Below are 9,873 nucleotides of genomic sequence, written 5' to 3' on the forward strand. Positions count from 1 at the left end.
TTTTTTTGATAAGTAAGTAAGAGACTTTATTAAAAGCGTAAGGCGCCCCGAAGTACACTGGAAGTATACAAGGAGGATCACCTAACTAGAAAGTGAAAAGCGAACAAGGAAATCATTATAGCTAATCGAGACCGGGAAAACAAACGCTACAGTCCAAAGATACAGAGTATGGAAACAATAGGATAAAAAGTCCTCGAAAGACCTCTCCACATCCTCGAAGCACCTATTATTTCTCTCTCTCCATAGACACCAAAAAAAGCAAGTAGGCTCCATCTTCCAGACTGCAGCACTCCCCCCCCTTCCTGCAGACCACCAACAGGCTAGCAACTCGAAAATCCGACCAGGCATCACCCATGATAACCCAAAACGGCCAAAGAAGGCACTCCACAAAGCAGACGCCACCTCACAATGAATAAGAAGATGATCCACTGTCTCCTCACTCTTCTTACACATCCAACATCTGTTTACCACAATCACTTTTCTCTTTCTGAGGTTATCTAAGGTCAGAATTTTCCCCCAAGCCGCCGACCATGCAAAAAAAGCTGCCCTTGGAGGAGCCTGAGTCCGCCACACACTCTTCCAGGGGAACCTCCTCCCTTCCGAGCATGCCAAGGAGAGAAAGAGAGACTTGACCTTGAAAGTACCTCTTTTGGAAGGGTTCCACCATAATCTATCTTCCGACCCTCTTCTCACTCCTGTAGAATGTAACACCTGGAAAAATGAGGCAAAGGTCTCCACCTCCCAATCATGAGCCTCCCTCGAAAAACTCACGTTCCACTGGTTGGATCCCCCTAGCATCTCCACGTTATCCGCAACTGAGGCCTCCTTCGCACAAGCAATACTATAAAGGATCGGGAAAGCTATCTTGAGAGCAGAATCTCCACACCACTAATCATGCCAAAAGCTAATCCGAGACCCATCCCCCACTACAAATCTTGTGAAGCCTTTGAAAGTTTCCCACCCTTTCCTAATATTCTTCCATAACCCTACCCCAAACGTGCCCCCAGGCTCAACCGAACACCATCCTCCCCATAAGCTTCCAAACTTCGCATCTATCACATCTCTCCACCAAGCGTCTCTTTCCGACCCATAACGCCACAACCATTTCCCTAAAAGAGCGCGGTTGAAGACCAATAAGTTCCTGATCCCCAACCCTCCCTCCTTGATCGGAGTGCAAACCTGCGACCACTTCACCAAGTGGTATTTGAACTCTTCGCCTATCCCTCCCCAAAGGAAATTGCATTGAAGCTTCTCAATGCGCTTAGCAACACTCACCGGAATAGGAAAAAGAGACAAGTAATAAGTAGGCAGGTTAGCAAGAGTGCTTTTAATAAGGGTGACCCTACCCCCTTTCGACAAATACAACCTTTTCCAGCTGGCCAACCTATATTCAATCTTCTCGATCACTCCATCCCAAATATGCTTGGACTTACAAGAGCCTCCCAATGGGAGACCAAGGTACTTCACTGGCAAAGTAGCTGCCTCACACCCTAAAATACCGGCTAACGAAGCCACTTGCTCCACGTTCCCCACCGGAATAAGCATCGATTTAGCCAAATTAACCTTCAACCCGGAAGCAGCTTCAAACAGCAAGAACAAACTCCGTAAGTACCGTAACTGGGCAGGCCTCGCATTGCAGAAAATCAAGGTGTCGTCGGCAAATAACAGATGGGAGACTGTTGTGGTACCGATTTTGAAACCTTCTAACAACCCCCTATGAACCGCCGCCGAAATCATCCTACTCAGGACCTCCATCACTAACACAAACAACAAAGGAGAGAGAGGATCCCCTTGTCTCAAACCCCTGGAGCTACTGAAAAAACCTTTAGGAGACCCATTTACCAGAATCGAGAACCGCACCGAGGAAATGCAATGTTGAATCCAAGAACACCAAACCCCTCCAAAACCGCACCTCCTTAGCAAGTACAACAAGAAGCCCCAATTCACATGATCGTAAGCTTTTTCCAAATCCATTTTGCAAATGACCCTTGGCTCCCCAGATCTCATCCTACTACCAAGGCATTCATTAGCAATCAAGATGGGATCTAGAATCTGTCGACCTTTGATGAAAGCATTTTGCGACTTGGAGATAATCTTGTCCAACACAACCTTCAATCTGTTTGCTAAAACCTTGGCAATAATTTTGTACATACCTCCCACAAGGCTAATCGGGCGGAAATCTTTAAGGTTGATGGGACCGGGAATCTTCGGAATAAGCGAAATGAAAGAGGCGTTGAGGCTCTTAACAAACATCCCGCCAGCATGGAAAGCATTGAAAACCCTCATAATGTCCTCCCTCACCACCTCCCAACAAGCTTGGAAGAACGCCATAGAAAACCCATCGGGGCCCGATGCCTTGTTACCATTCATCTTAAACACGACCTTTCTAACCTCTTCCTCTTCAAATCTCTCTCCAACCAGCTGGCCTCTCCCTCTGAAATGGAATCCAAGGAAATACCATCTACCAAAGGCCTCCAATTGTGATGTTCAGCAAAGAGCTTTTGGTAGAAATCAACAATGTGCTCACTAATCTCATCCTGATTTGAAGAAAGATTATCCCCAATCATAAGATTCTCTATCGAATTATATCTTCTATTAGAGTTGGCTATGGAATGAAAGAATTTAGTGCACTTGTCCCCTTCCTTTAACCAAAACACCCTAGATTTCTGTCTCCAACTAATCTCCTCCATAAGAGTACACTTCTCTAAATCTCGAACAACCTCGGCCTTCCTCGCTAACTCCTCCTCGTTCAAGGCCCTACTTTCTTCGTGCTCATCAAACACCCGAAGATCCTCAAGAAGAGTCCGCTTATTCCTCTCAATGTTACCAAACACCTCCTCATTCCAAGTCTTCAAATTCAGCTTCAAGGCCTTGAGTTTGCGAGCGAGAACAAAGCTCGGCGTACCTTGGAACTCATAAGAATCCCACCATTGTTTCACTAAATCAACAAACCCTTCCTCCTTAAGCCACATATTCTCAAACCTGAATGGCCTTTTCCCCTGAGGAACCTCCCCCAACTCAAGCATAATTGGGAAGTGATCCGAGCATGGACGGGGAAGCCTCTTCTGCCTCACCCCTGGAAACCCGGCTTCCAACTCTGGAGAAACAAGAAACCGATCAATCCTAGACCATAGCGGAGGATCTTGAGAGACCGACCAAGTACAAACACCCCCTACAAGGGGAAGGTCCATAAGCCCTTGTTCAGAAATAAAATCTGAGAAACCCATCATAGCACAATCCAGACGAGCTCCACCAGATCTTTCACTAGGGAATCGAGTGACATTGAAATCTCCCCCAATACACCAAGGCACGTTCCACCAACTAAGAACGCCAGCCAACTCATCCCAAAGGAGCCTTCTATCCCTATCAATATTCGGACCATACACCCCTGCAAACGCCCACACCGAGAGATCTGCCACGTTCCTGAAAGACACCGCCAGGGTAAAATCCCCTACACAAACATCGATCTTCTCCACCACCCTAGTATCCCACATGATTAAAATACCACCCGAGGCCCCATTAGACTCCAAGCAGCACCAATCCACATAATTTCGCCTCCATAAACTGCGAACAATGTTTCTAGACATAGCCTGAATCTTGGTTTCTTGAAGGCAAACAACATCTGCATTCCAATCCCTAAGCAAATTGCTCACCCTCAATCGCTTATCCCTCTTATTCAACCCTCTCACATTCCAAGAGATTATGCTTATCTTCATAACACTCCTACATTCCCCCTCCCTTTCCTGCTTCCCCGAATCGAGCTCCCACTTCTGGCATCATAATTCACCGAACACTCCAAATTCCTCATCTCCCTTTTACCTTTAGTGCCGCTGTTTGAAGTAGTTACCATCCTATTATTTCGACGTTCCTCTTCTAGAGAGGTCAACAATGCTAACAACTGCAGCTTATGACCGGCAAACGAAATCCCCACGATCGGATATATCTCATTGGCACACTGAATAACCCAATCGGAATAGCCTGCTGCATCCCCTGAATTAGGGCCATAACTGTTCAAAGGCGAAGGCCCCTCTGTTCCACTCGCCTCTGCCCTCCCATCTTCCTTACTCCTATCATCGACCATGATTTCACCCCCACACCTCTTAGCTACCACCACCTGACCAACCTCTCGAGACTCAACCAAACCTGCACACCGGAGTCCATTATTTGAAGGATCAACGTCCCAGACATGCAGCCCACCATTATACCTTAGTTGCTGCACTTGACCCAAACCCCCACTAGCCTGACCGACAACCTGGAACACTTCACCGCCATTCCAAGGTACCAACTCATTGCCCTCACACACTGTACCTGGCATCACCGGCATCTTCTGGTGCGAAACCACCATCTCCAGTGCTCCGACAGCTCCAGAAGACTCCCCAGACTCGACCCACTCAAGCTCCTCACCGGCGGCCACCAAAATTGGCACCTCCGGCGTTGTCTGGCTCGACAGAGGCTCCCCTCCTTCCGAAATCCCGACTGCCGGAACACTGGATAAGTCGCCGGCCATCTCTGACTCACCAGCGACAACCACCAACGGCATCTCCGGCTTAGTCTGGCACGGAAACATCTCCCCCCTGTCCTTAATCACGATCGCCGGCGAGCAGCGGCTATTTCCGGCCAGAATCGACGCTTCTGTACTGCCAGAAAACTCACCGGGACCGTCACCAGAGGCTCTCACTGTAGCCGGCGATCCCTCTTCTATGAGCGCCCCTGCTGCCGCTGACGTCGACGCACCTGGGTGGCCTGCCGGAGACCTTCGGCATCCCTCCTGCAGGCCAGTCGTATCGAACCCCTCCGGCGATCCCTTGGGTCTTGCCCCTTCTGGACCAGACACACATGGGCTGGACTGACCCAGACCCAGGCCCACCCTCCTGCGCCTATACACAGCCACCACCTTCTTCTTTCCTTTACACTTTCTCTTGGGCCATTGGCCTTTCCCCTTAGACCCATCCTCCCATTCCAAATCCCTAACCTCCAAGTTGATCTTCTTGGGCTGGGCCACCCCTTGTGAGACCCCTCCTGCCAGCCCACACACGCACGCCCCACCACTCCTCTCCTCCAGAAACTTAATTAAAAAATCAAATCTCTCTAGACCCACGTCAACCTCTCCCCTCAACCTACTCAACGACTCCTTCGCATTAATGAGTTCAGTCTTCACACGAAAACAGGCCTGCTCTTCGAGTCTACCTACCCCCTCCCATCCCTTCACGTGATCAACTCCAACTTCCGATGCTGCCATCATTGTCGAGGTGTTCAACCTGCTCACCGGAGACTGATTTCTACTCGCCGGGATCCTATTGACAACTCCCCGTGACCCCCCTGCCTTTAGGTTGCACAATCCCTCCGCGTCAGAGAAATGGTTCTTCATCAGACCCTCCACGCAACCTCCACCAGTCTTCAACTGTATCCTCGCCTTGTGCGTATCCACCCCCTGCTCCGTGAAGGCATGGTGTTGATTATCCTTCTCTGTAGCAGCCTCCTTCAACCATCTAGGCACCCTTGCTATCGGCTCGGAATAAGCAACAAAACAGTCATCTGCCGGTTGCAACGACGACCCCAACACTTCCGCGAAACTCCTCCTTCCCCCCCCCTCAAACTTCTTCTTGTCTACCGTTGTCTCCCTGACCTCGCACAGTGAAGACTTGGCCAAACGTACCTCCGAGATGAAACGTTCCCAACCTTGACCAGCTCGCCCTTCTGGTATAATAATCGAACCTCTTCTTTGCCTTCCATCAAATTCTTCTACCGTCAGAAAACGTCCGTTCCTGTTAGAGCATTTTTGCGCAATTATCCGAGGAAACCTTGCTCTGGATTGGTCCCAAAAAACCTCAGAAGTTTCCACTGCCACCAAGTCCTCCACAATGCGCCCCAACCACAGCAGCTCATCCTTCTTCAAGAAGATGGTTTTTTGAATCCTATTGCTTCTTTCAAAAATCCTCACCCCTGAGCTTTTTATCACTAACTCAAACTTCTTGGACTCCACAGACCACTTCCTCGAATCAGCCATAACACTAATCAATCAGCTAACAAACTAGACACCCAAACAGGTCACACGCGCCACCCACACCCCTGCACTCAGGCGGGGGTGGATGAGAGAGAAGAGAGAAAAACTTTCATGCTTGCAAGCTCTTGTACCAACGTTAAAGTACTAATTCAATAATAAAATCTTTTTAGAAATATGTTTGCTAATAAATTTCTTCTTCTTCTTATTATTTTTTAATTTTAATTTTAATTTTATTTTATTTTTATTTTTATTTTTATTTTTTTTAATAGAGTCTGTCTTATAGAAATTAACTCGAAAAAACTTCATCAGCAAGTACAATATTTTTTTTTTTAATTTGAGACGTGAATGAAGAGTGGACTAGAATTATTTTACTTGGTACACCTGCAAGTATAAATAAAATAATGAGAATACTTCAGAAAAACCCTTTAACTTCCATGTTTTTTTAAATTACTCCTTCGAAATTCAAAAACTCTCTATTAAGGGAATGAAACTTTCAATTTGTTTCAATTATCTCATTTTGTTAAGATTTTCTGTTAAATCTTGTCAAAATTTCTTAAATACTAACTTTTATTATAAAAAATTGTACAGATTCATGCATTTATTTATTTTTTAAATATTTTTGATATTTTGCAACATCTTTGCAATGTTTTTCTTTTTATTTAAAAAAAAAAATTATAAAAGAAACATGGATTTTTGAAATTTTGATAAGATTTAATGAAAAATCCTAACGGAATTAGGTAATTGAAAAAAATTGAAAGTTCGATACTTTTAATTGAGAGTTTTTAAACTTTAGAAGGTAGTATCAAAACGAGTAGAAGTTCAATGAAGGTTTTGTGAAATTTCCACTAAAATAATTGTTTTTGTGATTGCTAGTGGTACATATTTCGTGTGTGGTATTATTATTTTGATATGAAGCTGAATTGTGTCGATATATGCCCCCGAATAAGTGATTGAGTACTACCCAATCTTTGTAGTTCGTTGGATGTTGCATAGCCTGATTCTACAGGCGAATGAGCTTTAATCCAAGGAGCCACTATAGACAATATTGATTTAGAAGCTATTTGTCATGTTCTAAGAACCTCACATTACTTATAAAATAGGAAGAGAAAGAGAAGTATTTCTCATATTTTTCAAATGCACTTTTCAATTTGTTTTTTTCTTCTCAAAAGTCGCTTCCCAAGTGATGTATTACCATTTCATTAGTTAATGACACTGTGTTCAAAATAATGAAACTCATCCATGAGAGAAATGTTAGGGTTTCCATACTTTTTTACAAAAATTTGGTCTCCAAATGATGTGTCATCATTCTATCCTGTTATGCCTTTATTTACTCAAACTAGAGAGATTACATAGAAAGGTAGTGAGACATCACTTGGGAATCAAATTTTGAAAATATAAAAATAAAAATTGGAAAACCTAGCATTTCTCTATCCATTATTTATTTAAGAATCAACTTTTGAGGAAAAACTTTGGTAAGTTTAGCACTTCTCTCGTACAAATAGCGCATCAGTTGTTGCTATGGAAAATATATTGACTACAACGAGGGAACCAAGGATTCCCAAATTTCATACAAGATAAAATATGCTGGAGAAATTGTACAATATCTCTTATTCAATAAACCTTAGGTTTTATAGAAAACCCATTCAAGCTGCAGGTAAAGGTAATTAGGAAAAATATAACTAATTTTCTCCTAAGAAGTTACGTTATTTGAAGGAAGATATACTCTCTAATTTTCTCATAAGAGATTATATGATTTGAAAGAAAGATATATACTCGCTGATTTTCTTTTAAGATATCACATTATTTGAAAGGAAAGATTACTAAATTTTTTATTCTTACCATCTGAGCCGGTTGATAGCAAAATGTTGTGGAGTTTGTCAACTTGGGTAATGCTAAATGTTATTTTCATGTCATTCCAAAACTGATGTGGCTTTAACAATTACCATGAGATATGTGATAGATTACTATTAAATCTTGATCCAAAATAATTTTAGAAGTCACATCAATTTTCAAAGGATACAAGAGAGGAAATCTCACGTCAACTCTAGTAATGCTAAGAATGATTTGTAACATTACTCTACCATAGCGGTCCAAAAACATACATTGACTTCTTCCTAAGCCAGTTATAACAAGGTGTTCACAAAATGGATATATAGCTGGGATGAAAACATCAAGATTTTATCAAATCCTTAGCTCTTGCAAACCGAACAAATGCCCTTAATAGGTTCAAAATTTTAGGCCGGTAAGAAAGGGTAAAGTTAATCCTCTCATGTTTGGGTTGAAACTTCTTATTAATTTGTGAGACCCAATTTAAGTAAAATGAGAAGTGAATGATTATGTCATAACCTTTAGCTTTGATACTAAAGGCATTTTTGGGTGTGCATTTGAGAGACATAAAAGTGTGTATAACACTCTAAAAGTCCGTTTGAAAAAAGAAAAAGAAAAAAAAAGAGTACCCGTTTGGTAAAAAAAATTTGAAAGTACTTTTAAAGGTCCTAAAAGCCTAAAAATAGCCAAAACGCAAATTTGGCAAAAACTTAAAAATAAAACTTTTGCAAAAAAAAAAAAAAAAAAAAAAAATCCAAAACAAAACATTTTTTTTGACTTAAAAGCTCTATTTCTCCCAAACAGGCTCCAAGTTAAATTACCACTTATCTCAAATGATTTCACTTAAGTACTGTAACAAAATTATATTACATGTGCTATAGTTTTTATAACGGTTTAGATCTAATTTCTATCTTTCTTTCCAATGAAAAACTTAAAATTATTAAATCTTGATAGTTGAAAAAACTATAGAACATGTATTGTAGTTTTTTTTATAGCATATAAGCCAAATTCTATCTGAAAAGCATAAGTTAAAAGAAAATAGTAAGTTGGATTATTTAATTAATATTCAAAAATACCCAATATATGTCCCGCGCACAAACATCTATTTTCTGATTCCAATTGATAAATCCCATCTTATGAAACTAGCTTATTTTTCATAAAGTTGAATACTCTAATTGGAATTGTTGGTTAATGACTGATCAATGAGTTTAATATCAAAATTTTATTATTTTATTATTTTTATTTTTATTTTTTTTTTAAAAAACGCATTCTTAGCTTAATTCCTAGATCGGCCACGTATCCGAGAAGACATTCCACCGGCACCCCAATCAAAAAATAGCAACCTATGTTGATATATCCACTACTGCAAAGGTTGCACTCTGCTTAAAAGATAATGATAAAGACTCCCAAGTGTTTCATGTTGAAGCACAACTCGGAACAAGCTTCTCCAGTTCATTTGAATTGGATAATATCTATTTAGTTATAGTGAAGGAGTATTTTTGTCTTTTCAGTTTTTGAGGGGACAAAAATTTCCTTCCACTATAACTAATTGAAGATTATCCAGTTCAAATAGACCGGAGAGGATCCTCATTCAACTCTATTCAAAACATATTTCTATATTGAAGACTATTAAAATTCTAACTCACAACATTAATGACATCACGCAGAGAGCTCAATGGAGTCAAAGCTCAATGGGAAGGTTGTGGCGTGTCAACACGCAGAGAGCTAAATGGAGTCAAAGCTGGAAAAGAGTGTGGTAGTGAAAGAAGCTGGCAGAGTTGGGATGATATTAGTTGATGAAGCAGATAATTAAGGATGTTGGCATCCCCTTTGTGATCCCTGCAGGCTGCAGCTACTGTTGGAAGAGGATGTTAATCCTCCATGGTCACCATCTGCTCTTAAATCTGCCTTCATGTCTTGCCTGTGAATCTTTATGGATATTTAATAGCCTTATATGTAGTTGAATTCCCAGTTTTTGAAAACAATTTGAAACACAGTTTTATTCTCAATTACATGTCCTCTTTGAAATGTGAGAGTTGATT

Source organism: Corylus avellana, chromosome ca1 (genome assembly GCF_901000735.1).
Source record: "Corylus avellana chromosome ca1, CavTom2PMs-1.0".
Taxonomy (NCBI): Eukaryota; Viridiplantae; Streptophyta; class Magnoliopsida; order Fagales; family Betulaceae; genus Corylus; species Corylus avellana.